The sequence below is a fragment of the Pteropus vampyrus genome, unplaced genomic scaffold (assembly GCF_000151845.1).
Source record: "Pteropus vampyrus isolate Shadow unplaced genomic scaffold, Pvam_2.0 Scaffold523, whole genome shotgun sequence".
Classification (NCBI taxonomy): domain Eukaryota; kingdom Metazoa; phylum Chordata; class Mammalia; order Chiroptera; family Pteropodidae; genus Pteropus; species Pteropus vampyrus.
This window is the reverse complement of record NW_011889304.1, coordinates 253,825-268,311: the sequence shown is the minus strand read 5'-3', so window position 1 is coordinate 268,311 and position 14,487 is coordinate 253,825. Positions and strand designations below refer to the sequence as shown.

Genomic DNA, 14,487 nt, shown 5'->3' with positions numbered 1-14,487 from the left:
TCCATAAACTTATGTCATTCATTTTCTGATTGGAGGGGGCAACTGGACTCTCAGTAGTCAGCAAGTGGGGTTGTGAGATAAGAACAATGGTAGTTTCGGTTGACTCATGGTCAGTAGGTAGAGTCATGGGATATGGCCAAGAGTTGGAGTCATAAGACATGGTCAGCAGGGGAATAAAGGGGTCACAAAACAGGGGCCAATGCCTCAGTTTCCCTTGGTATCTGCAAAATAAACTGGTAAAAACAAGTTTTGTGGTGAAATAGACAATGCAGGGAAGGCAGTTCATCAGGTAGGCAGAGTTTAAACTGCAAAATAGCCTAGTCACTCGAGCAACATCAGAAGCCAAACTGCAGGGGGGGTCTAGATATTCGGTCACAAAATTATGTTAGCATCCTCAAGTACATGTATATTTTATTGGTACAAGTTCTCTAAGGCTAACCCCTTTCTCTTTGAAACTGGAGGGGATTATAGAAGGACCTACAGACACATGGGCATTATGGTGTCAACCAATAAAGATCTGAGACTGTAAAAAAAATCAGAAGTTTATTTGGGGACTTAAAGGATTCGAAACATGGAGACAGATTCAGTAGAAGACCTGATATGTGCTCTGGGAAGACAAAGGAAGCCCAAGCTTAGCAAGGCAAAAACCAGTTTTTCCTTGGCTGTCTAACCTGGTATGATGACTAGCTCAGGAAGGTTTAGTCAGGTCTCAGTGGTGGGACTCAGATAAGCATCCGCATGACAGGGAGGCAAGTTCCAAGATGTGCTTCTTCGCAAGCACAGAAGTCCAAAACTTCAAACCTCATCTGGGTGTAGATGTGCTTGAACCTGACTTTGCTAATGGCATCCTGACTCCCATTTTAGGGCCCCTCGACATAGTTGACTCCATTTTCAGATGATTCTGTTCACAATTGGTGACAACTCTTTGGGAACTCAGGCCAAAGGGATCTCAGTTCTTTCGCCTGGCCTCTGAGAAGAAAGCTTCTCATACTTCTCACTCTTCACAGCAGTTAAACTTTTACCTGCAATGGCTTTCCTCTTCTTGGAGCCCGTTTAGTTAAACCACTCTCTACATCATTTAGGGCTGTCTCCTTTCCTGCAGTAAGAAAATCACATAAGTCTTACAGATAATAAAGTCCTATACATAGGAGAAGATATCGTCACCCGGATATCATGTAGGAAACCCTACTGTTCCCAAATACCTAAACTATGTCACAAGCTATGCTTGCTTATAGGAACTAAGGCAAACTGCTAACGGTTAACCACAACACCTACAGACAGCTCATTCGAAGATGGTGTTCAGAACCCCCAACCCATGACCACTAGCCAACTTGTCTTCATTAACATAATAAAAATCACACCCAAGGGAAAGAAATGTACACCTCTAGGCACAGTGAGTGCCTTGTGCAACGGAACCATTGGGGACTGCACATACCCCAGCTCTTCCCAGAGGTTGCTGCCCCTTTCTAAGAACTCCCCACCCCCTTATCCTGCCTACCCAGTTTCTTTAAAAGCCTCCCACCCCAAGCCCTAACCATGCGGAGGAGGTGCCTTTTAAGCATGAGCTCACCCTTCTCCATTCCTCCATCAAAGAGAAAAGTTGCTGTGCTGCTTTACTGAACTCAGTCTTTCTCTATTGGCGCAAACTGCACTGGGCAGAAGGACCTTGGTTTGGGTCCCTGACCCAGAAGGGCTGGCAACAAAATGAGACTTGGGTCTGCTGTGGTAATGTCAATCAGGGAAGAAGAATAAAAATGCCAAAGAAAGACAAGGTCACCTTAGGTGTCAAGAAAATGAAGCCTCAGTAATAACAAAATAGTTTGTTTCCAGTGATACGAATGTTAAATCAGTTCCTCAAAGGCTCTCCAGAGACTCATAATGAAGGCAAATACCTCCAGCAGGCAAATTATAAATATTGAGGCAAAATATTAACTGGCAAAACAGGGCTCCAATATCACATCCTTGTTATATCCCTTTGAGCAGCTTTCAGGCAGTCACTTTCCACCTGCAAGAACTCGATGGACATCCTTGGAAGTGACAGTCTTGCAAATGACAAAAACATTCCAACTCTACAAAGCCTAGTCTCATATGATCCTGGGGGAAAGGGGAGGGTGGGCCAAACACATGAGCTAGACAGCATATAGAAGAAACGTCTCTGGTTTTGTTCAGCTTTCTGAGTCCAGCAAGAATACAGATGCGCCTTAAGTTATGATGGGGCTATGTCCCGATAAACCCATTGTTAAGAGGAAAATAATCATAAGCTGAAAATGATACACCCAACCTACCAAACACCATAGCTTAGACTATCTGACCTACCTTAAAGGTGCTCAGAACACTTACATTAGCCTACGGTTAGGCAAACTCATCTAACATGAAGCCTGTTTTGTAATAAAGTGTTGAATATCTCATTTATAGAATACTGTACTGAAAGTGAAAAATGGACAGGTAGTATGGGTATTGCTTTCACACCATTATAAAATTGGAAAATCATCGTGAATCTGGGATCGTCTGAATACTAGGTTAATAAATTCCAGAACTTCACAATGAGATATTAAGTAGTCGTTTAAAATTAGTCTACAGCCATGCCACCCTGAACAAACCCAATCCCTTCTGATCTCGGAAGCTAAGCAGGATTGGTCTGCTTAGTACTTGGATGGAGACCACTTAGGAAGACTGGGTACTGTAGGTGTAAAAAAAAAAAAAAAGGTAGAATAACCAAAAAATATAGGAAAAAAATATACTGACAGTGGCAAAAGCAGGTTACTACACATATGTACAACTATTCCATTTATCAAAATATATTCTATCTTTACAGATAGAATGTCAGACATTAGTAATAAAAAGAAAAATATCTGGACTTATACATTTAAATGTTAACATTGGTGACTTCTAGGCTGTGATACTGATCTTTCGTTTAAGTATACTTCCATAAACTTACATAAATTTCAACTTATATATACTTCCTATTTTCTTTGTGAGAACTATGTATCAATTTTAGAAGATACATTGTAAGGTATTTTCTTAAAGGGAAGTTCTTCAAAAAATCGGTGAAAAAATTCACTGTGGTAAGTCTTTAGGTTAGATTTACAGCTCAGCATATTCTAAATACAGTTGGCTATAAGTGATTTCTCTTATGATCTCTTCCAACAAATTTAGTTTTCAAGCATGCCTGTGGGGTGTTGGCCTACAGAAGAGCTAAAAGGTTCAAACCTTGGTCTTGCTGCTTTGTTTTATATCTTGATATAAGTATTTATTTCACTTCTGAAACATTAGCCATAATGCCATGCAACCAATGCGAGAATCGCCTTGGATCCAACATCAAGAGAATCAAAACTGTAGAACATAAACTTGGCTAGAGAAAATTCATTCACACTGATAGTTCTCATGAATTCGCAATAATTGGAACATATTGCTATAGTTAGAACACTTTCTTATCAACTCCCATGGTTTATCATCTGTACTTCTCCAAAGGTCTTCGTCATGCTCTGCCTTTGACCTACTTTAATTTTCCCTGTTGAATGGAACAACAGAAAGGTAGCAATTATATCTTATTAATCTGTTTCTTCCAAGTAAGTATGCATAACTTCTTGCACGTTGAGGGCATGCCCAATGTTTTATTCAGAAATCCCACTTCTAGGACACTTTGTCTTGGGAAAAAATAGAAATGAACAAAAAGGTATTATAAGGATGTTCACTGAAGAATTCCTGATAATTAATAATTAGTAAAAAGAAAAAGAAATGTTTGAGAATAAACAATGTATTAAATAAGATATGATAGACCACATTATAATCATTATGATTTTGGTTCCAAATTAATGATCAAAGAGAGAGATACTCATCAGGAATGGCTCAGTGAAGCAGACAAGATATAGAGCAGAAGGCATAGTTGGAAAATGGTAGAATCTAGTAGTTAAACAGTTAAAGACTGAGAGCCTTGGAATTCAAATTCTGGTTCCACCTCTCAGGAACTCTGACACTTTAATTATTTTAGCTCTTGGTGCCTCATTTGCCTAATCGATTTACTGGAAATGATACCTCCCTTATAGGGTTCTCAGGAGGACTAATGAGACAATACATGTAAAATACTTAGAATAGTGTATTAGGGTTCCTCAGAGAAGCATACTCCAAAAGATATGTGTGTGTGGAGAGAGAGAGACAGAGACAGATGTTTTAAGGAATTGGATCATGAGTTTGTGGAAGCTTGTTAAGTCCAAAATCTGCAGGGCAGGCTAGCAAGTTGAACAGCCAGGGAATAGATGCAGTTCGAGTCCAAAAGTTGTCTGCTGGCAGAGTTCCTTCTTGCTCTGGGAGAGATCAGTCTTTGTTCTATTTGGCCTTCAACTAATTGGATGAGGCTCACACATATTAAGGAGAGTAATCTGCTCTACTCAAAGGCCACTGATTTAAATGTTAATCTCATCCAAAAAACTACCTTCATGTTTCATCCAGAATGATATTTGACTGAATACCTAGGCATCGTGGTCTAGCCAAACTGACATAAAATTAGCGATCATAAGTTCACCCCTTATCAACTTGTCACCTATACACATCTCCTTAAGCTATATTTAATCTCTGAATAAAGACAATAGCAAGATCGTACTTCCACCTAACATGTATAACTACCCTGCATACAACCAAAAAACACACTAATGCTTTCCCCAGAAGAGGGTACTAAGTCCTTGGGTGATGTTTACTCTTCTTCTTGATATCCCATAACTTAAATATTGTGATGTAAAGTTAATAATACTTAACTACTATGACATAAAGTCAGTACATCTTATGTTATATGATAAAGGGGGAAAAAAGGGGAAGCAAAGATATTTACCACACAGACACACACACACACTGAAATGAAGAAACACTCATGATGATTACAGTTCTCATTTCTGAGAATGACCACATGGTCATAGCTGGCATTTATAACTACCTTCTTCCATGACCCATTCCATATTCCCTTTGCCACCAGCAAGCGCCTCAGTGGGTCATGATTCTTTACTTGGTGGAGTGACCCAAACATTATTGAAGAGTCTGGCCCATCAGTAATCTTGCCTGAATAGTGTTGTAATTTTCCACTCACTTTAATCACAGGACATGTTAATGCAAAGAAATGCCCGAAAAGATTTGCCATGCACTAGACACTCTTTAACTCTCTTGTGGAGTAGCAGTCCAATTTCCCCTTGGTAGCCAAGGTCAAACACCCCAGCCAGCACAGTAACTATATTCTTTGCCTGTTGATTCAGAGGGATGAGGAGCCCAAAGTGGCAGAGGAGCAGTCTTAACTTCCAATTCAATGGAATCATGTGTCTCCTGGTGGAAGGAGTCTTCTCTCTGGAACTAAGACATCCTGGCAGCAGAGTACAGGTTGTGGGGACAGGAAGCAAAAATTTTATTATAGGTCCATTAGGAGTAACAGTGAGCAGTGTCACTCTCATTTCTACCCCTTATTCTTGGCCTCGTGAATCCTGGCTATGGGACAAAACAGTACCAGATATAGGATGCTGATCCACAGCATGTACATACAGCCTTTTGGAGAACCTTGTTCCAACCCTGCAAGATACTGCCACCTAGCTGGCATTTTAACTGAGTCTTCAAAAGGTCATTCCACTGTGTTAAGCCAGCTGATTCAGGATGGTGGGGTTGTTTTCTGTTTCCCTGATCTTTTTCTAATGTTCATTTCCACATCTTTCCCCTCTTAATTCAGTGAGAATCTGGTGAAGGTAGGTTTGAGCAGGTCAGTTTGGTCCATTTCATTATAGTTTTGGGACACTGTTCTGCCTCTCTAAATCCCCCCTACTAAAGAGCCTGGGGCCTGTCTTTCTTGATTCCATCATACTATAGCTGCATTTCCTCCTTGTTTTGAGTAATATGTGGATTTATCCAGCTTCCTTCTAATCTTTTATGTATGTGTGTATGGGTGCTAGGAGTAAGGAGACATGAGGGGGCAAGAAAAATGTCATTCTAAAGTAGCACTTTTGGAGCTCAGAGGCAAGATCATCTCATGTCATTTTTTCCCTCTCCTCCATCAGCACTTTCTTTGGATTCTGAGTTCTTTTAAAGTGGAACCAAGAAGAGGACTAATAAATATGTTGAATTTTAAAACAGGCATGGCCCATGCAAGTTGGTGTTTTCTTGTTACTAATGCCAACACTTTGTATGTCTTGTCATTTTGATAATAGCCATTCTAACAGGTGCGAAGTGATATTTCATTGTAGATTTGATTTTGCATTTCCCTAATGATTAGTGATATTGAGAAACTTTTCATGTACCTGTTGGCCATCTGTATGTCTTCTTTGGAAAAATGTCTACTCAGATCCTGTGCTCATTTTGATATCAGATTGTGTTTTTGTTTTTGGTCTACTGAGTTGTATGTGTTCTATGTATATTTTGAGTATTAATCCTTTATCAGATATATAATTTACTGATGTTTCCCCCCATTCTATAGGTTGCCTTTTCATTTTGTTGATGGTTTCCTCTGCTGTGCAGAAGCATTTTAGTTTGATATAGTGCCATGTGTTTATTTTTTCTTTTGTTGCCTTTGCTTTTGGTATCAAATGCAAAAAATCATCTCCAAGACTGATGTCAAAGAGTTTACCACCTATGGTTTTTTTCTAGGAGTTTATGATGTCAGGTCTTATGTTCAACTCTTTAACCCATTTCTGATTGATTTTTGTGGGTGGTATAAGATAGTGGTTTCATTTTTATGCAAGTGACTGTCCAATTTTCCCAACACCATTTATTGTATAGACTGTCTTTTCCCCACCATATATTCTTGGCTTTTCTTGTTATAAATTATTTGTTTATATATGTGTGGGTTTATTTCTGGGTGCTCTGTTCTGGTCCATTAATCTTTCTGTCTGTTTTTATGACAGTACCATACTGCTTTGATTATTATAGCTTTGTGATATAGTTTGAAATCAGGAAGTGTGAGCCTTCCAGCTTTTTCTTTCTTTCTTAAGATTGCTATAGCTATTAGATGTCTTTTGTGGTTCCATACATATTTTAGGGTTGCTTGTTTTATTACTATGAAAAATGCCACTGGAATTTTGATAAGGATACATTGAATCTGCATATCATTTTGGGCTGTATGGGCATTTTAACAGTATTTTTCCAAACACAAAATAGCTTTTCATTTCTTTGTGTCTTCTTCAGTTTCTTTCATCAATGTCATGTAGTTTTCAATATACAGGTTTTTCACCTCCTTGGTTAAAGATAGACTCTAAATGAATGGTGCCGGATATCTAGGTAGCCATTTTGGAATAAGATTAAGCCTCATCTATATCTCATCTACCATACAAGATAAACTTCAAGTAAGTTGAATGATTAATTATTAAACATGCTACCATAACAAAGGACATGAATGAAGTTTCACAGAAAAAGAATAAAAAGAATAAAAAAGGCCATTATAAAAAGATAACTTCTATCTCAGCTACAAAGACAAAAACAGACTCAAAGTGAAAGGGTGGAAAATGATATTTCAAGCAAATGGCATTCTGAGAAAAGCAGCAGTAGCAGTACTAATATCGGACGAAACAGACTTCAAATAAAAAAGGTAAAGAAAGATACTGAGGGACACTTCATAATGATAAAGGGAATCATGCACCAAGACATAACACATTAATATCTATGCTCCCAATCAGAGAGCCCTGAAATATGTAAAGCAATTACTAACAGAACTAAAGAGAGAAACAGACCAAAATACTATCGTAGCAGGGGGACGTAAATACCCCACTGTTGGATATGGACAGATCATTCAAACAGAAAATCAATAAGGACAGCCATAAATGACACATTAGACCAACTGTACATAATTGATTTACAGAGCCTTCCATCCCATTCTAATCATTCTTCTTATACATTCTTCTCTAGTGCACATGGAACATTCTCAAAAATTGACCACATACTGGGACACGGAGATAGCCTCAGCAAATATAAGAGAGTTGAAATCATATCAACCATATTCTCTGATCATAATGCTTTGAAGCTAGAGAGCAACTGCAAAAAGAAAGGAGGAAGAACTACCAATACATGTGAATTAAAGAACATGCTACTGAAGAATAACTGGGTTAGAGAAGAAATAAAAAGAGATATCAAGAGATACATAGAAATGAGTGATAATGATAGTACAACAATATCAAAACTCTTGGGACACGGCAAAAGTGGTCATAAGAGGAAAGTTCATATCATTACAGGCCTACTTCCAAAAACAAGAACGAGCCTAAATAAACAACCTGATGCTTCATCTTTAAAAATTGGAAAAGGAAGAACAAATGAAGCCTAAAGTCAGCAGAAGGAAAGAAATAATCAAAATTAGAGCAGAAATAAATGAAATAAAAAAGAAATAGAAAAATAAATACAACAAGGAGCTGGTTCTTTGAGAAGGTTAATAAAATTGGCAAACCCCTGGCTAGACTCACTAAAGAAAAAAGAGAAAAGACACAAATAAACAAAATCATGGATGAAAGAGGGGAAATTACAACGGACATTGCAAAAATACAAAGGATCATGCAAGAATACTATGAAAAAGTATTCTTTTTAATAACCTAGAAGAAATGGATCAGTACTTAGAAAAATAGAATCTTCCTAGATTAGATCAAGAGGATCTGGAAACTCTAAATAGATTGATCAACAGAATGGAAATTGAAACAATCATCAAAAACCTACCAAAAAGTAAAAGTCCAGGACCAGATAGCTTCACCAGTGAATTGTACCAAATGTTTAAAGAAGATTTAATACCTGTTTTCTTCAAACTCTTCCAAAAAATCGAAGAGGAGGCAATACTTTCTAACTATGAGGCCAATATTACTCTAATACCAAAACCTGGTAAGGATAACACAAAAAAAGAAAACAAGACCAATATGTCTCATGAACACAGATGCAAAAATCCTAAATAAGATACTAGCGAACCGAATACAGCAACACGTTAGAAAGATTTTACACCACGATCAAGTGGGCTTCATCCCAGAAGCACAGGGATGGTTCAACATATGCAAATCGATTAATGTGATACACCACATAAACAAATTAAAAAATAAGAATCATATGATCATATCAATAGATGCAGAAAAAGCCTTTGACAAGATACAGCATCTATTTATGATCAAAACACTTCACAAAATTGGTATAGAAGGAAAGTACCTTAACATAATAAAGGCCATGTATGACAAACCCTCACCCAATATTATACTTAATGGTGAAAAACTAAAACCTTTCCTCTAAGATCAGGAACAAGGCAAGGCTGTCCACTATTGCCACTGTTATTCAATATAACACTGGAGGTCCTAGCAAGTGCAATCAGACAAGAGAAAAGTATAAAAGGCACCCAAATAGGAAACAAAGAAGTCAAACTGTCACTATTTGCGGATGACATGATTCTCTATATAGAAAACCCTAAAGACCCCACAAGAACACTACTAGAAACAATAAGCAAATACAGTAAAGTCTCTGGATACAAAAATCAATGTTTAAAAATCCATAGCGTTCCTATACTCTTAATATTGAAGTGTCAGAAAAATAAGTGGAAAAATAATTCCTTTTGCAATTGCAACAAAAAGAATAAAATATCTAAGAATAAATCTAACAAAACATGTGAAGGACCTATATAATGAAAACTACAAGACCCTATTAAAAGAAGTCGAAGAAGATACAAAGAAATGGAAAGATATTCTGTGTTCTTGGATTGGAAGAATCAATATAGTTAATATAACCATATTACATAAAGCATTATACAGATTTAATGCAATCCCCATCAAAATCCCGTTGGCATTTTTTAAAGAAACAGAACAAAAAATCATCAGATTTGTATGGAAGCACAAAAGACTTTGAATCGCCAAAGCCATCCTGAGAAAAAAGAACCAGGCTCTGCCCAACTTCAAATTCTACTACAAAGCAACAGTAATCAAAACAGCATGGTATTGGCAGCAAAACAGACACATGTACCAGTGGAACAGAATTGAGAGTCCAGAAGTAAATCCATATTTATATGGGCAAATAATTTTCAACAAAAAATCCAAAACGTACAGTGGAGATAGGAAAGCCTCTTCAATAAATGGTGCTAGGAAAACTGGAAAGCCACATGCAAAAGAATGAAACTAGACTGTTGTCTATCACCACACACCAAAATTAATTCAAAATGGATTAAGGACTTGAATATAAAACCTGAAATAATAAAATACATAGAAGAAAACATAGGAACTAAACTCAAGGATCTTGGAGTTAAAGAAGATTTTATGAATTTGACCTCAAAGGCAAGGGAAGTAAAAGCTAAAATAAATGAATGGGACTACATCAAACTAAAAAGCTTCTGTACAGCAAAAGAAACCATCAACAAAACAAAAAGGCAACCATCCGAATGGGAAACTATATTTGCAAGCAACGCTTCCTATAAGGGCCTAATATCCAAAATATACAAAGAACTCATTCAACTCAATAACAAAAAAAGCCAAACAATCCAATCAACAAATGGGCAGAGGACCTTAACAGACACTTCTCCCTAGAGGACATACAAATGGCCAACGAACATATGAAAAGATGCTCGACATCGCAATCTAGCAGGGAAATGCAAATCAAAACCACAATGAGATACTATCTCACACCTGTTAGAATAGATGTTATCAACAGGACAAGTAATAACAAATGTTAGAGAGGATGCGGAGAAAAAGGAACCCTTATACACTGTTGCTGGGACTACGAATTGGTACAGTCACTATTGAAAACAGTATGGAGGTTCCTCAAAAAACTAAGAATTGATCTATCATATGATCTAGCAATCCCTCTACTGGGTATTTACTCCAAAGACTTGAAAGGTCATATCTGAAAAGATATTTGCACATAGCAGCATTATTCACGGTGGTCAGGAAATGGAAGTAACCAAAATGTCCTATGATAGATGATTGGATAAAGAAGCTGTGGTACATACATACAATGGAATATTAGCCATAAGAAGAGAGGAAATACTGCCATTTGCAAAAACATGGAAGGACCTCGAGATAATCACGCTAAGCAAAATAAGCCAGACAGAAAAAGTTGAAAACCACATATCACTTATATGTGGGATATAGACCTAAAAGCAACAAATGAACAGGACAATCAGAGACTCATGGACATGAGTAATAGACTAGTGGTTACCAGAAGGTAGGGAGGAAGTGGGGAGGAGGTAGGTAGATGGGGTCAGATATGTGGTTACAGAAAGAAATCTTAACTATGGGAGGGGAATACACAATGCAATATATATACGCCTTACTGTTAAATTGTACACCTGAAACTTACTGGATTTTGTTAACCAATGTTACCAAAAAAAAAAAGAAAATAAATTAAAAAAAAAATTTTTAAAGAATTTAAAAAATGTCCATACTACCCAAAGCAATCTATAGATTCAATGCAATCCCTGCACTACCAATGATATTTTTCACGGAACTAGAACAAATTATCCTAAAATTTATATGGCACCACAAAAGATCCCAAATAGTCACAGTGTTCTTGAGAAAGAACAAAATTGGAGGTGTTACACTACCAGATATCAAACTATACTACAAGGCCATAGTAATCAAAACAGCATGGTACTGGAATAAAAACAGACATACAGATCAATAGGACAGAATAAAGAACCCAGAAATAAACCCAAAGCTATATGGTCATTTAATCTATGACAAATGAGTCAAGAATATACAATGGGGGTAAAGACAGTCTCTTCAATAAATGGTGTTAGGAAAACTAGATAGATATATGCAAAAAAATACGAAACTAGACCACTTTCTTAAACCACATACAAGAATAAACTCAAAATGGATTAAAGACTTAAATGTAAAACCGAAACCGTAAAACTCCTAAGAAAACCTAGGCAGTAAACTCTTTGACAAAGTCTTAGTAATATTTTTTTTGGATAGATCTCCTCAGGCAAGGGAAACAAAAACAACAGTAAACAAATGGGACTACATCAAACTAAAATATTTTTGCACAGTGAAAGAAATCATCAGCAAAACAAAATGACAACTTAGTGAATGAGAGAAGATATTAACCAATGATACATCCAACAAGAAGTTAATAGCCAAAGAATATAAATAACTCACACAACTTAACTCCATAAAAAACCAAACGATCCAATTTAACAATGACCAGAGGACCTGAATAGACATTTCTCCAAAGAAGATGTAAGAATGGCCAATAGATAAATGAAAAGATGCTCAACTCACTAACCACCAGAGAAATGCAAATTAAAACTACAATGAGATATCACTTGACACCTGTCAGAATAGCTATCACCAATAAATCAACAAACAAGAGTTGGGGAAGTTGTGGAGAAAAGGTACCCCTCGTGCACAGCTGGTGGGATTGCACGTTGGTGCAGCAGCTGTAGAAAACAGTATGGAAGTTCCTTGAAACATTATAAATAGAACTACCGTATGACCCAGCAATCCTACTGTTGGGTATTTATCTGAAGAAAATCAAAACACTAATTCAAAAAGATATATGCACCCCATGTTCACCATAGCATTATTTACAATAGCCAAGATATGGATGGAACCTGAGCATCCATCCATAGACAAACCGATAAAGAAGATATGATACATATATACAAAGGGACATTACTTGGCGATAAAAAAGTGAAATCTTACCATTTGCAACAACATGAATGGACCTTAAGGGTACTATGCTAAGTGAAATAAGTCAGACAGAGAAAGACAAATAACATAATTTTACTTATCTATGGAATTTAAAAAATAAAATAAACAAAACAGAAACACTCATAGATACAGAGAACAAATTGATAGTTGCCAGAAGGGAGTGGGGTTAGGGGGCTGGGTGAAAAAGGTGAAGGGATTAAGAAGTACAAATTGGCACTTACAAAATAGTCATAGGGATGTAAAGTACAGCATAGGGAATATAGTTAATAATATTGTAATGACTATGTTTGGTGTCAGGTGGGCACTCAACCTATCGGGGTGATTACTTTGTAAGTTATATAAATATCTCATCACTATGTTGTACAGTTAAAACTAATACAATATTAAATGTCAACTGTAATTAAAAATTAACAAAATTTTTAAAAACTGATGCTGCCAAATCTTATTCGTGAACTAGCCTGGTGCAACATAAATCTCCTAATGGATTCCCTGGGAAATAAATGCCTTCCCTTCCTGACAGAGATCTCTCTGCACATATCCCCAATAATTCTCTTACTCCTAAAGGTGTCCCAAACAAAAGGTTGTTGCTTACTTAATGAAATCAATCAAACCATCTCACTCATGTCTCTCAAGAATATCTAAATTATCTAATGTGTAATTCTACCTAAGCACTGGTCTCTTCCCAACAACTTACCAGGTAAAGGAGGACTATTTCTGCATCATGAGAATACTTAGACCAAAAGAGCACAAGGGGGAGGTGTTGCCAAGTGATTATATGAAAATTAACTGTAGGTAGGGCATTTCACGAAGCATTGGAAAAGAAAGAGATCCATCCTCATGGTAGCATCATTAACTGAGAAGAGAAGGCCTAGAGACCTGGTAAATATATAAGTCACTATTTGGCATGGCATTTTAGATGAAGTTATTCTATATCCTGAAAAACAAAAATGTACTTCATAAAACAAAGAAAAAGCTCAAAATGACCTCTAGCTTGGCTTTGACAAGCAACTGCAACACTTTTCTCCTTTCATGGCTTCTTTTGGAATACAGCAAAACTTGGAAGGAAAAGGGAATTAGGACATACAAGGCCTTAAAGCTCAGACAGGCTCCAAATAAGAACACATTCTTCATCACTAGTGTAAACAATAATAAAACAGAGTCAGTTTAAAATGGAGCCGGAGCTGCCATGCCAGAGAAACAACCTTGCACGTCTTATGCCTCAAACTTTGAAATGTTAAAATAGGACAAAATAACCTCTGGACTGGGCATAAGACAACATGTGTCCCAAATAACTGTTTGTAACAATAACAAAAAAACAGTTATTATGACTACTGGACTGATGACTACTGAACTGAAAATTAAAAACATTGTTTAGAATTAGTGTCATTATATCATGTTGTCTGCACCAATGGAAATGCCTTCCTTCAATTGTTCCTGTAATTGTTCCTTTTTCATAAATACCCACTGTCTTTCTTTCCTAACTGGAACATTATTTAGGCTTCTGCTGGAATTCTGATTCTGAATAGCCGGTCTTGTTGATCTCAAATAAATGCTTGTTGCCTCTCGCTTTGGCAGGCCTTTTATTTTTAGGTTAGCACCAGCAAGCCCCTATCATCCATATTAAAAATACCAAATGGAAGTATGAGAAAGACTAGAATACTGGTTAACCCATGCCTGTATCATAAAGAAAAGTCAGAGTCACTGAAGCCTGGGACTGGAATCTGTTCCTGTTCACAATAGTTTCCTGTCAACAAAGCTATGAAAATGCTGTGGATCTACAATAGGCATCTTGCCCCCACAGAGCTTTCAGAAGCAATCTTTGGAGGAAGGAATCCTGCTCTTGGTGCCTTAATGTCATGTTTTCCCC

At 37.0% G+C, this 14,487-nt stretch overlaps 1 long non-coding RNA gene across 1 annotated transcript in view; it reads right to left on the bottom strand.

The window, feature by feature from the left end:
- Window positions 1–524: 524 nt before the first annotated feature.
- Window positions 525–14,487, bottom strand: part of LOC105307862 — a 16,550-nt gene continuing 2,587 nt past the window's right edge. Inside the window, exon 2 of the long non-coding RNA XR_897256.2 lies at window positions 525–1,096. This is a non-coding gene — a long non-coding RNA (uncharacterized LOC105307862). The remainder of the gene's footprint in view (window positions 1,097–14,487) is intronic.